This window comes from Trichomycterus rosablanca, chromosome 14 (assembly GCF_030014385.1).
Source record: "Trichomycterus rosablanca isolate fTriRos1 chromosome 14, fTriRos1.hap1, whole genome shotgun sequence".
Lineage (NCBI taxonomy): Eukaryota > Metazoa > Chordata > Actinopteri > Siluriformes > Trichomycteridae > Trichomycterus > Trichomycterus rosablanca.
Window position 1 is genome coordinate 20,342,772 of NC_086001.1, and position 16,476 is coordinate 20,359,247.

Genomic DNA, 16,476 nt, shown 5'->3' on the forward strand with positions numbered 1-16,476 from the left:
AGGATCCACCGAGATTTGAACTTGGATCGCTGGATTCAAAGTCCAGAGTGCTAACCATTACACCATGGAACCACACAGTGAGGGCTTACTTACTTTAGCCCAAAAGTTAATAATTAGTCATTTAAGAGCAGGGTGGCTGTTGGATGGTGCTGTAAACAATGATTTGCGATTATATTTTGGGATGGAGCAGTCACATGTGGAACACTATAACACTACTAGTGCTATTATGATATTCAGGCTGGATGAATGGATGGAAATTAAAATGTAATTTAAGGTGACTCTAAACTCTCTGTTGTACTGCACATGCGCTGAATGCTACCATCCTGAAACTGCTAATGTTTCTCAATCTTGGACCTCACACCGGGCCCCAAATAAAAGCAGTAAGGTCCCACCGAGGTTTGAACTCAGATTGCTGGATTCAGAGTCCAGAGTGCTAACCATTACACCATGAAACCCTGACACCACAAACACTAAACGTAATGATTCAGCATTTGCTGAGTAAATAAAGCAAAAAATACACAACTTCAGACTTTACTTTTACATCTCAAGTTATTTATATTTAAACTTACGTGATTGATATAATTAATTGAAATCAGTTGAAAAAACTGAGGTAATTTAGAAGTTTTAAACACTAAATAAAAGTACTTTTAGTTAAACATTGCCACCCAAGTATCAAAATCACAACAAAACGTTCCACTGTTGGAAAATGGCATTAAGTTCAGGACGCAGTTGGCATGTAGATTTCGCTGTAAACAATGACTTGCCATTTTGTGTCTAATTTGGCATAGAGCAGTCATATGTGAAACACTATTGTCTTCTCAGCATTGATAACAGTGTTTTTACCTAAATAAAGCCAGGTTCCACTGAGATTTGAACTCAGGTTGCTGGATTCAGAGTCCAGAGTGCTAACCATTACACCATGGAACCACAAAAGACATGTTTTTAATGAAGAATTGAGCACAAAGGTTAATAATTACACCATTACCCAGGAAAAAATGTACTGTGAAATTTCATAGTAAAACTGTGAAATATTTTACAGTTCTACTATGAACTTTTGATGGTAATTTGGCCACTTCATGGTTCTACTGTGAACTTTCATAGTAATCTAGTTGACAGTTCTACTATGAACTTTTACAGTAAAACCATGAATTATTTCACAGTTTTACTATAAACAATTTCATAGTAAAACTGAATTATTTTACAGTTCTACTATGAATTGATGGTAATTTGGCCACTTCATGGTTCTACTGTGAAATTTCAAAGTAATCTAATTGACAGTTCCACTACGAACTTTCAGTTTGACCATGAATTATTTCACAGTTCTACTATAAACAATTTCATAGTAAAACTGTAAACCTGATTGATTATTTTACTGTGAAGTTTAACAGTTCCACTGTAAACTTGGTAAACAGTTTTACTCTGAACTTCACAGTTTACTTTGACTGTAATTACTGCACTTTGACATTATACAATACAATACAATACAATGTATAAATCTCACAACTCCATTTATTAAGCAACGGTATAATTTCAAACATGCACAAAAACAACTGGTAAGGATTCCTTCTAAATGGTAAACTGATAACACATTTACTTGGCATTCTATATTGTAATGTTAAATGTACTATAATAATAGTAATATAGAAAATAATAGTAATAGATTGTATTTGTTATATAATAACAATTATATTACACTTAATAATTTATTTTACGATGGTAATTATACAATAATATATTTTTATTATACAGCAATATATACAATTATATAACTGAATAATGTATTGTGGTATAAATCTATATATATAAACTCTATACATACATAATGAAAAATCTAATTTATAATCATTCACTATGCATTTAATTATGGCAGTATTGGGTGCTTGGATGTGTCCTGTGTCTGAGTGTGTGTGTGGGGGTGTGAATTGTGACATGAATTACACCTCTTGTTTTCCTAGCTTGTCCACATTGTTGAATTTGCTGGTGAAGTACACTTTCTGGACCTCCTTCATGGGGAAAATATGTTCGACCACCTTTAAAAATGCAAAAATAAATAAATAAATAAAATAAATAATCAAACATATGCCGCCATCACCTCTAAGCTACAGGGGCCCTAATATATTTGATCAGCAATGCATTACATCTGATGTATCATAAAGCATATACTTGGTGAGCGTATCAATATGTAAATGCAAACATATGTTTATACATGTTCAAAAGATTGATTGATCTTAAGCAGAAATTAAAGTGACAGACAAAGTACAGTGTATTTAATTTTTTCAATATAATCTGTTGTTTGAGTGCTCAATATATGACGAGATATAAGAACTTTGTGATCTTACAATTAATTCTTATGGTGCAAAAAATATTTATTGCTGAAAAACATGACTTACCTTCATCTGCACTAAAGCACTGACGCAGACAGATCTTCTCTCTTTTTAATTTCATTATTTTAGTAGCTCAGACTGCCTTAAGATGGATCGGCATGGCCCATCTGATTCACTAGTTACTAGAAAAAGAATCAAACAATTAATCAGCAGCTATGCAATCAGTACACAGTTTAGCATTTACCCCGTAGTAACCCAACAGAAGCTAAAAACAGTCAGGGCTTTAAGCATATATAGATGGGCAGGCGGGCACAAAGGTGGATGAATGGATGGATGAAAAGACATTGTCAGCACCAAAACTGTAAAGAAGTGAGTTGTTTTACATGTTTTTACACAAATATATTTTAAACACAATCTATTTTTAAAAAATCAACTAGCACTTACTTTAAGTTTCCCAGATCCAGGCAATGTTCTCTTTTACAGCATAGTCCTAGAATGAAATGATTTAGAATATGCAGTTATCTGAGTTATCTACAAAAACAGTAACATTCTGTGGATGTGGTTGTAAAGCAATGGACTGAATATCAAACTTGCTGCTACTATCATGAACAAGAATATGGAAAACATGTCCTTATGTGCTGATGTAAATGTAGGCAGATCATGTTATCTACAATACCCGGGTCTTCACTGTTGGACACTGAGACTCTCTCAACCTCAGCAGCCCTCCTTGACATGTGACCATTTTCCTGGAATAAAAATACTGTTTTTAATTTCATATTTAAAATCTGTAGTTAACAGAATGCTACAATAGCTTAAACACAGTGGCACAAATGCAGGGTTTTCCCTGGGTTGTTGGTGGGCTTACTATTTTAAGAGCAACTTGCAGGTTAACGTCCACATTTAATTAATGTAGAGATATGTGTATAAATAAGACATAAAGGTGAATTGTCTCGTAGGAAGTATTAAAAGCATTTACAAACTTCTCTATGTTCATTTCTTAGTAATATTATCTGTACACTTAAAATCATACAAAGTGATTTATTAGGTTTATTATAGTGTAGTTCAGCACTGTAACAACACTATAAACTAAGTAATTGTACCAGTCTTAACGTGTTGCAAGTATTACTAAGCATTTAAAAAGAGCACAATCAACTACCGTCAGATAACAGACTGTTAATGCTAATGGTTTAGTAACGTCCCAAGTAACTCATTTGAAGACATCGAATCCTGAGACCTGTGTTATTTTCGGCTTTCTAATATGGCCACTTATTTTTAATAACATTTCAGGCACAGTAAAGATATTATTGTTTATTATTATAAACGGTTTAAGTTTTTGACTTACCATCGAACTTCAGGGTTTAGCGCGCGCCGCTTCACCAACGTCTTTTTATCCATTTCTCACTTTCCAGATAAACAGTTTAACCGTTGACGAGATTTTCCGTCGTCAGATTCTTGTCCTTTAATAAGTTCTGACTCAATAACACATGTAGCAGGAACTTTATCTTTAAGCAGATACACAGCGCGGACTTTAACAGACTCGTTTTTGAGAATTAAATCACTGAAACTGACACTAAATTTGTATTTCGCGCGGTTCACCTGAGAAGCTCGAGACGCTTGGTTGAAATAACGGTCTCAAATCAAGTGCGCATGTGCGCATGCCCAGATGTCCAGACTGACATGATGTCTGACATGATGTGTGTAGAGGAGAGGTTTGTGCAGAACAGGCAGAATAAAAGGTTATAAAGTCATCTGTCTGATGTAATATTGATGTAATGTAATATTTGTCCTGTCTGCATGAGGTTATTTGTATTTTTGTAATATTATAAATATGTAAATCTGTGCTGTATTCTTTTTTTATTGGAATATTGTTAATCATCTATTTTTTTTTAGATGTAAATAATGTTTTTTTGACATGTTTTTCATGTCATGTAATTAATTTACCCCCACACACATACATTTACACCCTTCATTCACATACCTACTTTAAATAATACATAAATATTGTATACATTATTATTGTCTTGATATTTGTATCTTGTCGTTTACCTATATGGCCATAGTTAAACTGTAAATTACTGTAAACATCAAACATTAGAAGAGGTGACTATGAACTATTCCTAGTTGAACTTTAAACTGTAAGTTGACTGAATTTAACAATTCAACAATATCATGTTTACAGTTGAACTGTAAACTTCACAGTCAACATTATTAAACACCAGAGGAGGTGGCCATGAACTTCATGGTAACATGAGAGTTCACAGTTGTACTTATGGTCAAACTGTAAAAATGACCGTAGAACTGTGAACTATTATGGTTCAACTGTAAACTTAACAGTTTTACTGTAAACTTCACAGTCAATATTATTAAACACTGAAAAGGTTAGAATGAACTTCATAGTGACATGAGAGTTCACAGTTGTACTTATGGTCAAACTGTAAAAATGACAGTAGAACTGTGAACTTTTATGGTTCAACTGTAAACTTAACAGTTTTACTGTAAAACTTCACAGTACATTTTTTCCTGGGTACAGTTACATATTTGTAATGACATTACAGTTACTGTGATGAGGGATGAGTCGTTCACAAACGAACCGATTCTATTGAACGACTCTTTGAAATGAACTAAAGGAACCGAGTCGCTCCTCTAGTATAAGGACAAATAATTAAGGAATAAACTCGTTTAATGATGTTAAATCTGATTGGTTCATGGCGTGTATGTTTTAAAGCAGAAACAAACACAGGCACATCTCTGCACAAGAGAGGATTTTTCTGAAACTAAAATAAAGTAAATAAATGGAATTTGTTTGTAGATGTGATTCCAGTATACAGTATTTGTTTGGGTTTAGAATGTAACGTGAAAGTAAAGTAATGAGGAACGAGATTATATTTTCCAGGATGTAATGAGTAAAGTAATCCCATTACAATTGTAGTTAAGTAATAAGTAATGAGTAATGGATTACTTTTTTGAGTAATTACCCCAACACTGCTCAGGTAGCTTTAGAGAGGACTACAGTCAGTCCTAGACGTTCTTCCATGCAGTTTCTCTAATGTCATGTTTTGTTTTCCAACTCACACATTCACACCAGTAGAAGCTTAAAAATAACACTACAAACCAACTAGTCTATAAGCACAAGAGGATTCATCTTTATAGATGGTGCTGTTTATGATTTTACACTTAAAACATGAAGAGTTTATTTTTATTACAACAAACATAAAGTAAAAATTAATAATTATAAAAATAAAATAATAATAATAATAAAGTCACAAATCTGTACCCAAGCAACAAGCTGTAATTTATTTCTAGCAGCACTAGATGGCGACGATGTCTGTATAACATTTTGAACTTCACTTTAAAAGTCAGTTGAATGTGTTTTAGTAAGAATGAAAGTATGAGCTGATCTTTGTCTCATTGTGTAGCTTTGATGAAGAAAAAGCCGCTGGGTCAGTGTGTAACAGTAGGTTTGGAGTGAAGGTGGGTGTGGTTAAATATGAAATGTGTTTAGAGACATGGTGCCCTTCCAGTGTCAGCAGCCCAAAGACTTGCTGTTGCTTCACCTTTTGACTTGTACACTCCTGCCAAAATGAGCAACCCAATGTAAGCTTGCAAGTGGGTCACATCCAAGTCTTCCCAACTGTCCCCATACACACACCTCTCTAAATTTGTCTAAATCTTACATATTTCCTTTCAAGTGGTGGTGTTATGAAGAGCTCAAATGCTGATTTTATGTCTTGACATGGCTGACAGCGTATCTGGTGGGGTCTGGAACCATTTTGATGACATTAGCAGCACTAAGTCTACCCTGTTGTTCAAGTGGGGAGACAGACCATAATAACTTCCAAATTTTTGGAAGGTAGTGTGTTTGCTGGTGGTTGAGAAACAAAAGAAGGGTCAACACTGAGGGTCTCATTCTCATCAAAGGAGGAGGCCTCATAATCAGGGTCCTCCTCAACATCATCCTCTGTCTCTATATTTTCCTGTCCCCACAGCATGAGAAATATCAAAAATCTCGTGAGGATGATGTTTTTCCCTCCCCCATGTTGTGTGAACTATCAGTGGTTCTCGCACTACTACAGTTGTGAGTATGTTGGGTTAGGGCCTTAAAGTTTTTTTAAGATTAGAAAATTGCATGTCATAGTGACCTCAATATCACCTAAACAACCAAAACAAATGTGTGTAAAATGTTGATATTTATTATATGTTTTTTACAGCTAAAACAGCCTGGGGTCAAACTGACCCCAAAGAACATGTGTACAGGACACTGAAAACATATTATCATGTTAATTTTATGTTTACCCAGTTGTCCACATTAAGTTAGGAAAAGTCATTAAATATGAAGCAGAAAAAATGATGTAAATCATTTATTTAAAGACGTTAAACATTGAATGGGGTCAAACTGACCCCAAAGGTAATAGAAGGGTTCAATCATTCAATCAAGGAACTTCATAAAGACTTGTAAATAAGTGCTTTAGGCATGATAATGTGTTTTGTCTTTGTAAACATGTTTCCTGGGTTATTTATGCCAGCCAATGACTAAAAGTTTTTATAATATTGTCAACTGCCAGGAAGAACTAATGTAACCAACCTTTTATATACATCACGACCCTTACTCAAAAAAGGTGGACCACCAGCTCCATACAAATGTAGGTATAGATAACTAATGTAATTATTACTATGTTTAAATCGTATTCATAATATCAGTGTAAGTTTCCTTTAGATGTATGTTTTAAATGATTTTTGATAGCCTTTGCTGCCATATTTATGTATAGCTGGCTAGATAGTTAGTTGACCATACTGGCCAAGCTAGCATTTTTGGCTAACATTAAAACATACAGTTTATTGTTCTGTTACTACAGTATATCAGTATTTTTAATATAATGTTTTAGTAAGTTTTAGTCCTAAAGAGGAGCAGTTAACGTTACCTTGAAATCCTGAGTGAATAAGTGTAAAAGATAACGGTTCTCTTATTTAAACTGAACTAAAGCCTCGCGCATGCGTTCAGGGAACCTTTCGTATTGAAGTAGTGAACTGATTCTATCTGACACCACCATGTATTAACATTAAGGTAATAATTAAAAATCACTTGTCAGTTATCATTGTTATGCAGCCATAATCGGGCCAGATGTGGGGTGCCGCAATGTAGCCTAGTCTCAGTCAGCCGACAGTGCCGACATGCAGCCATAATCGGGACAGATGTGGGGTGCCGGAATGTAGCCTAGTCTCAGTCAGCCGACAGTGCCGACATGCAGCCATAATCGGGACAGATGTGGGGTGCCGGAATGTAGCCTAGTCTCAGTCAGCCGACAGTGCCGACATGCAGCCATAATCGGGCCAGATGTGGGGTGCCGCAATGTAGCCTAGTCTCAGTCAGCCGACAGTGCCGACATGCAGCCATAATCGGGCCAGATGTGGGGTGCCGGAATGTAGCCTAGTCTCAGTCAGCCGACAGTGCCGACATGCAGCCATAATCGGGCCAGATGTGGGGTGCCGCAATGTAGCCAAGTCTCAGTCAGCCGACAGTGCCGACATGCAGCCATAATCGGGCCAGATGCGGGGCAGACAGACAGCCGACACTGCCGAACCGGAGCCGGAATCGGCCAAGATCTATCGTGCTAGCTGGGTTGTTTCTACACTCACTGTCCACTGTGTAGTGTTAACTGAACAGAGATCTGAACACAGTCGTGTAGTGTGAACTTGGTATTAGTGGTTAAGGTACTGGGCTAGCAATCAAAAGGTTTCCAGTTCAAGCCACACCATTGGCGAGTTGTCACTGTTGGGTCCCTAAGCGAGGCCCTTAACCCTTATTTATTAGAACTGTGATAAGTGTAAGTATAAAATAGGAGCAGTAATTTGGTTCCTTTGCCATATACAGTGTTACGCGGGGAGAGAAAGGACCCAAGATGCAGAGATAAATTAAATTATAATTCTTTATTTAACAATAAATAATTATAAACAAAAGACCACGCAAAGGAAAACATAACTGGATCGGGGTGGGAAACCCCGGACGAAGCTGCTGAATAAAGAAAAGCCCGTGCGCTTACAAATGCCGCAACGGGAAAAAACACATCAAACTGAAAACCCGGGTAACGAAAACAAAAAAAAGCAAAAATCGGCTTATTGTCAAAGCCACTCGAGTATTAACACCAGCACATAGAGACTGGGAATGGCTGGAGCGAAAACGGCTTATAATAAAAGCCACTCGGGCATTAACACCAGCACGTCGGGACTGGGAATGGCCGGAGCGAAAACGGCTTATACGAAAAGCCACTCGGGCATTGTCACCAGTACGTAGAGACTGGGAATGGCCGGAGCGAAAACGGCTTATAATAAAAGCCACTCGGGCATTGTCACCAGTACGTAGAGACTGGGAATGGCCGGAGCGAAAACGGCTTATACGAAAAGCCACGCAGGCATTGTCACCAGTACGTAGAGACTGGGAATGGCCGGAGCGAAAACGGCTTATTATAAAAGCCACTCGGGCATTAACACCAGTACGTAGAGACTGGGAATGGCCGGAGCGAAAACGGCTTATAATAAAAGCCACTCGGGCATTGTCACCAGTACGTAGAGACTGGGAATGGCCGGAGCGAAAACGGCTTATTACAAAAGCCACTCGGGCATTGTCACCAGTACGTAGAGACTGGGAATGGCCGGAGCGAAAACGGCTTATAATAAAAGCCACTCGGGCATTGTCACCAGTACGTAGAGACTGGGAATGGCCGGAGCGAAAACGGCTTATTACAAAAGCCACTCGGGCATTGTCACCAGTACGTAGAGACTGGGAATGGCCGGTGCGAAAACGGCTTATAATAAAAGCCACTCGGGCATTGTCACCAGTACGTAGAGACTGGGAATAACCGGAGCGAAAACGGCTTATAGTAAAAGCCACTCGGGCATTGTCACCAGTACGTAGAGACTGGGAATGGCCGGAGCGAAAACGGCTTATAATAAAAGCCACTCGGGCATTGTCACCAGTACGTAGAGACTGGGAATAGCCAGAGCGAAAACGGCTTATAGTAAAAGCCACTCGGGCATTAACACCAGCACGTAGTGACTGGGTAAAAAAAACATTGGCATAGGAGTCAAAAGGGTGGATTTGAACCGGGACTAACGGACACGGAAAAAGCAATGGCTTAACCGCTTAGCCACGACGGCTGTAAAGAAGCCACGACGGCTGTAAAGAACCCGCGGCAGCTTTTGGCTTAAGGGCTGCTGTGAGATAGCGGTTAGCTTGGTCTTAGCTTCATGCTAGCATTGCTAGCGATAGCTGAATCTAAACACCAAAAATAAACAACAGCTCGAGGACTGTAAAAAACCGCACCAGCTATCCCTAACCAAGAGAACCAAAACCCTAACTTACCTCGGCCTTGCGACCTACACACCCCAACGCTCTAGGAGCGCCGGGGGTAACCAGACTGTCCCTAAGAAAGCAAGTTCGTGGTGTGTCACCATGCCAAACAAAAGAAAGAAAAGGAAACAAAAGGTGCGACGCCTGCAGCCTGGTGACGCCCCCTTAAATAGGGAAGTCACAGCTGCAGGTCATCTATATGAGGCCATGCTCCTAGGTGATCTGTAAAGCCTGCGACATCAGGAACCGGTGTAGGTTCTACTGACGCCGCAGACACCTTACATACAGCCTCTTTTCCTCAAATATCTGGACACCTTACTTCCTCTGTATTGTGTCCACATTCCAGTTCCCAGTTTCTTCCCACATCTCACAACTCAAATTCCCTCAAAATAAAGAGCAGCATGGAGAGCAACTGTAACTGTAATCTTCTATAAACCTTCCACTCTTATTCTGCCTCCGTCCCAACTTTTTATAGCAATGAGTGAAATCATTGGAAATCTTTTCTTTTAGAGAATAAAGACACCAGAGAATGAACGAATCACAGTTTCTTCTTTTTATTACATTTTCACAGAACATCAGCTTTTACACATCTGGATCTGGTCCACGAAGTCATCCGGGCGTTGTCCTGATGTAAAGACGTAAACTTAATGGCAGCACGTCTCTCTGAAATCTCAATAAATTGGTGGTATCTTCACATGTCGCCCATGTCTTGGGTCCTGACGCACCTCCACAGGTACAGAAACTGTGAACACACATTAACAACACGTCAACCACCAGACATGCATCCCTGACAGTTAAATAAAGGTTCTAATCAAGGTTGGCTTTTAGATGTGTTCTGTTTCCAGCCTTTCATGAAACCGTCGGAGGCTCCGCCATAAAAGCGTCTCCAGTGCAGCAGCCAGGGCTTCAGGTTCTGCGTACAAAGACTCGTCCAGAGTGAAGATTTCATCCAGGAAGTTCAGCATCTCAGTCTGAGAGAGAAAAATAATAAATAACAGATTACTAGCAGACAGTTCTATTCGAGATCATTCGTGGTGTAAAGAACACGCACCTGAAGATGGAATAAATAACGCTCTGTGTACTGCCATTCAGTCCATCTGGGCGTAACGCACGAATAGATGAGAGCAATCAGCTGGTCCAAAAAGAGCCTTCGTCTCCGGTGTTTGACTACACTTGTAGTGCAGCACAGATTCATTCTAGACTCTATAGAGCACAGACTCTCTTACTGAAATGATCTGATGCACCCTCGCTCTTCCCAGAATTCCCAGCAGCACCAGCTCTAAGACGATGTCCATAAAGTTGACGTGCTGGATCTGTGAGTAGAAGGAAAGTAGGCAGATTCCTTATTTCTATATGGCCGCTCTCGACATCCACCTGTACTATTAAATATTTTGTGCTTATTAAAGTCCCACAAAACCTGAATTACACTCGGGTAATAACACTGTGTTTAGTTTTACCCGGTCTGAGGTCTAGAAGTTTCCTCTGGCTGGTGGCGAGCCCTCTTGGCCCTTTCCGGACCATCAGAGCACACAGGTGGCGACGGCCATGAGGCATAACCCCTGTATGGATGTAATGCCCAGTCCGAGTGCAACCAGAGCAGCTTCCAGGAACAAATGATCAAATCCAGTAGATGATGGACTTGCTCTGCTATTCTCTGCTTCACCAGCGACAGGGTCGACCGATGAAGTTTTCAACAGCAAGTCCTTGGGGTCTAAAATCAAAGGATACCGCCTGGCGTACTCGCTCCAGACCCTGGCCAGGTTTTTGTTCCCTGAATCGACGACCTTTCGGAGTCTCATCCTCGGAGCTGCAGGCTTTTCACACTGAGAGTTGTAGTGTGTCTTAGCCAGGCCGCTAAACCGTCCAGCGGCCTGGAGTAGTTGTTGAGAGACGATCCTGAACATCTTGGGAGAAAGCTGATCAGCAAAATGTGAAGTGGCTTCTGCAGTTCTGCATGTAGCTGCTCTTCAAACTCTGATTTACACCTTAGTGTTCTAATAGAACTTATGATGTCATAATGCACCTTCATCCAGTAGATTTAAAGACTTTCTATCATTGCACTGAGCACCGTTTTTTAAACAAGCATGCTCCATTAGTATTCAGACATGGCTTCAAAACCTGGCATGTGGTCACTTTCTGTACGGAGTTTGACATGTTCTCTCAAGATTCTCTTATAACAAATAAAACAATCGTAAGTGGTGGTGCTGGAGAATCTCTTAGGTTTACATTTACATTTTCAGTATTTAGCAGACGCCTTTATCCAAAGCGACTTAGTACAGTTACAGTATACAATCTGAGCAACCGAGGGTTATGTGCCTTGCTCAAGGGCCAAACAGCAGCAACCTGGCAGTGGTGAGGCTTGAACCAGCAACCGTTTGATTACTAGTCCAGTACCCTAACCACTAGGCTACAGGTTTAAACGTTCCATTGCAAAATCTGCATGAAGCTTGACTGAACTTGACCACATGGGCACAAATTCCCACAGACACACTCCAAAGTCATATTAAAGCCAGTAGTAGCAGCAGCGTAAAGATTTGCTAACCAGTGCTAACAGGGTATGTGTTCCTAATAAATCCCAAAAACACTGTTGCACCTGCTACACTAATTCATAAATTTTTTTGTGTTTGTGTTGGACCTCTAGGGGTCCCTTTCTTCTGATAAACAGGGTACGAAAATGGTACACGGTGACAGGTGTGCTACAGTCAGTAACTGTATACCCAAAAAATTTATTTGTGTGGTAGGTGTAGCTTATAATCAAATATTGCAGGTATCAGATAGGTTCCTAATAAAGTGCTCGATGAGTGTCAAATGTGCCAAAAATATACTGTATAGTTTAGATAGTACACACATAAGAACCCACAAAACCTCTTAGATGTGGATTAAGAATGTCTGAACATAAGAAATGACTAGACAGTGATGTCTGAAGTAGGACTGAGATCTCAGATCATTAAAATAACATGAAACTGCTGCATTTCTGGTGCAATAACAACCAAATTCAGTTTAGGAGCCGCTCATTTTTACAGATCTTCACTGTAAGTGTGCAGAATCTCAAATGGTTTTTGTGTTGCCATGCAGCTGGTTGAATGGAGTTAGTGTAGAATTATGTACAAAGATCTAAAGAGAAAAGCTTAACTGGCTGGTTAGCTCAGTTGGTTAGAGCAGCCTTTCTCAACCGGGGTGCCGCGTCTGGCTTCGTCAGGGGTGCCGTCAAAAATATTCTCACGTTACTGATATTATGAAATAAATTAAAAATAAAATAATAAAATACAAAAAAGTCAACTTATCATGAAAATGTAGACCATTAGTCGCCTCAAACATCAAAATGTGTCTCACACGCCCCTTTCCCCATGCTACAACATCAACGCGGGTTGCGTGCCTTGCCTATAGTGATGAGTCGTTAAAACGGCTCTTTAAAATAAACAAAAGGAACCGAGTCGCGCCTCTGGGAGCCGTTATAATACATATTTATATTTCTGTGTGGTTCTTATCGGCTGTAATTCAACCATTCCGCTTCTATCAGTAGAGGGAATCAGTCAGTCATAATAAGAGCTGTTTATTGTCGAAATTCAAATCACTTTCAGTATAGCGGAGAGAGCAAGCGACACACACACACACACACACACACACAGAGAGAGAGAGAGAGAGAGAGAGAGAGAGAGAGAGAGGTAATTACCTCATTAATGTAAATATTATCATTTTTATTGTTATTATTTTGCACTGTTTTTATTAATATTTTTTTTCTATTTCATATTTTTGCACATGTAACTGTTTTGTATATACAGTGGTGTGAAAAAAATAGCAGTCCAACACCATTAACCTGATCACTGTTTTTAGTAGAAATGCTATTTCTACATAGCAAATAATTTACTTGAAAGTGTAGTACAGTAATGAAAACAAAACAAACCCAACAATTAGGACATGCATGCCGCTTATTCTGAGTAATCGAAGCATTGATTGAAAGAGGGTTGTTCAAAATAATAGCAGTGAGGAGTTCAATTGGTGAAGTCATTCATTCTGCAGAAGAACGGGTGTCAATTTTGGCCCTTATTTAAGGTAGGAGGGTGGCAAATGTTGCACAGGTTGGTCATAGTGCATTTCCTTCTGAAATACTGGGTAAAATGGGTTGTTCCAGACATTGTTCTGATGAACAGCGTACTTTGATTAGAAAGTTGATTGTAGAGGGAAAAAACATACAGAGAAGTGCAGCAAATTATTGGCTACTCAGTTAAAATGATCTGAAATGCCTTGAAGTGACAACCAAAACCTGAAAGACGCAGAAGGAAGCGTGGAACTACTGTTCGAATGGATCGAAGAATAGCCAAAATGGCAAAGGTTCAGCCAGTGATCACCTCCAGAAAGATCAAGGAACATCTGAAGTTAGCAGTAGGACAGAAGATGATTAAGTGAAGCCAATTTACCAGCAAGAACTCCTTTCAAAATCCCGTTGTTAAGACAAAGACATCCTGAATGGGTTCAAATTTGCCAAGGAACACATTGACTGGTCCAAAGAGAAATGGCTCAACATTTTGTGTACTGGTGAAAGCAAAGTTGTTCTTTTTGGGTCTAGTGGCCGTAGACAGTATGTCAGACGACCCCTGAGCACTGAATTCAAGCCACAGTACACTGTGAAGACAGTAAAGCATGGTGGTACAAAATGATGATATTGGGATGTTTCTCATACCATGGTGTTACACCTAGTTATCACATACGAGGGATCATGGATGAGTTTAAATATATCAGAATACTTGAGCAGATCATGTTGCCCTATGTGGAAGAAGAAATGTCCTTAAAATGGGTGTTTCAACATGACAATGACCCAAAACATCTTGGTTACAGACAAACAAAATTGAGGTAATAGAGTGGCCAGCACAATCCCCTGACTTTAATCTCATAGAGAACTTGTGTTCTGACGTCTGAAATGTGTGTTTTTTTTAAGGCAAAACCCAAAATTGCAGAAGAACTGTGAAATTTAGTCTAATCATCCTGGACTGGATACCTGTTCAGAGGTGCCAGAAGTTGGTCGACTCCATGCAACACAGATCTCGGAAACAATCGTTATGCCACTGAATATTAGTTCAGTAATTTAAAGTAAAGTGAAACCTCAAACATTTTTTTTTAGTTTATACATACATTTTTTTAGTTTTTGAAGAAAAATTCTGGCACTGCTATTTTTGAACAGCCTAATATTAACTTTTTGTAAAGGATTAACACAAACTGGCTACATTTTTTTAATGTTTTGATTTAGAATTGAAAGTGTAGTATTTTCAGTGCATTTGCATTTATGGAAATAAAAGTTATTATAATGATTTTGTGCTTTATTCACTTTTTTAAAATCACTGATATTTTTCTGAACACCACTGTATTTGTGTTTTTTTTTTTTTTTAACGAAAGTTATTTAAAATGTAGCGAATTACAATTCTTAGTACAAAACATACTTAATGTTAAAAAGTAAAATTACTGGTTGTAAAATCTACTTTTAAAAGTACAAGTACACAAAACAACTACTCAATTACAGTAACACGAGTAAAAGTAATTCGTTACTTTCCACCTCTGGCTACTGTTAATATTTTTCCCAATTGAACTGAAAACACAACCTGAATTGATGTTTAATTGTTCATTAAGACTTCACTAAGAGTTATTACCATCCAGCAAATGTAAAGTATATTTCTATATGAAGAACATCTGTTTCCAGATAATATACACTGAGGTTTATGATCAACATGGTTGTGCAATAAAAGACACTCGTCCCTGGGTGGGCTTGAACCACCAACCTTTCAGTTAACAGCCGAACGCGCTAACCAATTGCGCCACAGAGACATATGCTCAGCATTTTCCTTGGACGGTACACATGGGTCACATGACTTGCTAATGTTTAAGTCAGGCTAAAATACAGTATAACACTCAGTGTTGCTACCTTACAGTATCTCACAAAAGTAAGTGCACCCCTCACATTTCTGCAAATATTTTATTCATATCTTTTCATGGGACAACACAATAGAAATGAGACTTGGATATAACTTAAAGTAGTCAGTGTACAGCTTGTATAGCAGTATAGGTTTTTTGTTGGTTATCCTGGGCCGGTTCATGATGCAAGGGTTCTAAAGTACAGCCCTGTATATAAAGAGGGCTTATACCCACCTGCTCTTTACACTGCTATAGAAGACTGCTATTTATATGAGCTAAGATCTCTTAAAGCATTTTATCACTATTGGTGTGAGAGTGATGGGGCGGTAGTCATTCATACATGTGATGCTGGACTTCTTTGGGACTATAATAACATGAAACTGCTGCTTTTCTGGCACAATAACTTCCAAATTGATGTCTCGATAGCGGTAATTATTTGAATTATCAGATTATTTATGTACAGAGTAGTTAAAACCAGCTGTTGTGTTGTAAGTGCTGTAGGTTGTGATGTAGTTTTTCTGTTATTCCTCAGTGAAATTGATTCAAGTCAGGATTTCTCACTGTAAAGTTTTGCTTTGATCTTCACTGAAAGTGTGCAGATTCTCTAATGGTTTTTGTGCTGCCATGCAGCTGGTTGAATGGAGTTAGTGTAGAATTATGTACAAAGATCTACAGAGAATAGATGAACTGGCCGGTTAGCTCAGTTGATTAGAGCGTGGTGCTAAGAACACCAGGTGAGCATGCGCTGTGTATCGGGACTTTCTAACTTGAGTAATTTGATCTTTGAAGGTAAGAATACCACCCTGTTCTTCTACTATATTTAATTCTGGCTTCATTTCATCTAATGAACGTGGCATGACCTTTATAAATGCTTACAATCAATTTTGTCAATGGCAAAAATAA

General features: G+C 38.7%; 2 long non-coding RNA genes and 4 other non-coding genes across 6 annotated transcripts; all 6 read right to left on the reverse strand.

Annotated features, from left to right (window-relative positions):
- On the reverse strand, positions 1-72 carry trnaq-uug (transfer RNA glutamine (anticodon UUG)). The gene has a single exon. It is a non-coding gene; the product is annotated as a tRNA-Gln (tRNA).
- A 311-nt stretch (positions 73-383) lies between these two features.
- On the reverse strand, positions 384-455 carry trnaq-cug (transfer RNA glutamine (anticodon CUG)). Its single transcript has one exon. It is a non-coding gene; the product is annotated as a tRNA-Gln (tRNA).
- Positions 456-855: 400 nt separating this feature from the next.
- trnaq-cug (transfer RNA glutamine (anticodon CUG)) lies at positions 856-927 on the reverse strand. Its single transcript has one exon. It is a non-coding gene; the product is annotated as a tRNA-Gln (tRNA).
- Positions 928-1,720: 793 nt separating this feature from the next.
- LOC134326925 (uncharacterized) lies at positions 1,721-3,891 on the reverse strand. The gene is made up of 5 exons (XR_010014644.1): positions 3,667-3,891; positions 3,001-3,070; positions 2,769-2,814; positions 2,391-2,506; positions 1,721-2,030 (listed from the first exon to the last, which is right to left on the reverse strand). It is a non-coding gene; the product is annotated as an uncharacterized LOC134326925 (long non-coding RNA).
- A 6,323-nt stretch (positions 3,892-10,214) lies between these two features.
- LOC134326901 (uncharacterized) lies at positions 10,215-11,641 on the reverse strand. The gene is made up of 3 exons (XR_010014632.1): positions 11,127-11,641; positions 10,721-10,982; positions 10,215-10,640 (listed from the first exon to the last, which is right to left on the reverse strand). It is a non-coding gene; the product is annotated as an uncharacterized LOC134326901 (long non-coding RNA).
- Positions 11,642-15,412: 3,771 nt separating this feature from the next.
- trnan-guu (transfer RNA asparagine (anticodon GUU)) lies at positions 15,413-15,486 on the reverse strand. Its single transcript has one exon. It is a non-coding gene; the product is annotated as a tRNA-Asn (tRNA).
- Between the last annotated feature and the right edge of the window lie 990 nt (positions 15,487-16,476).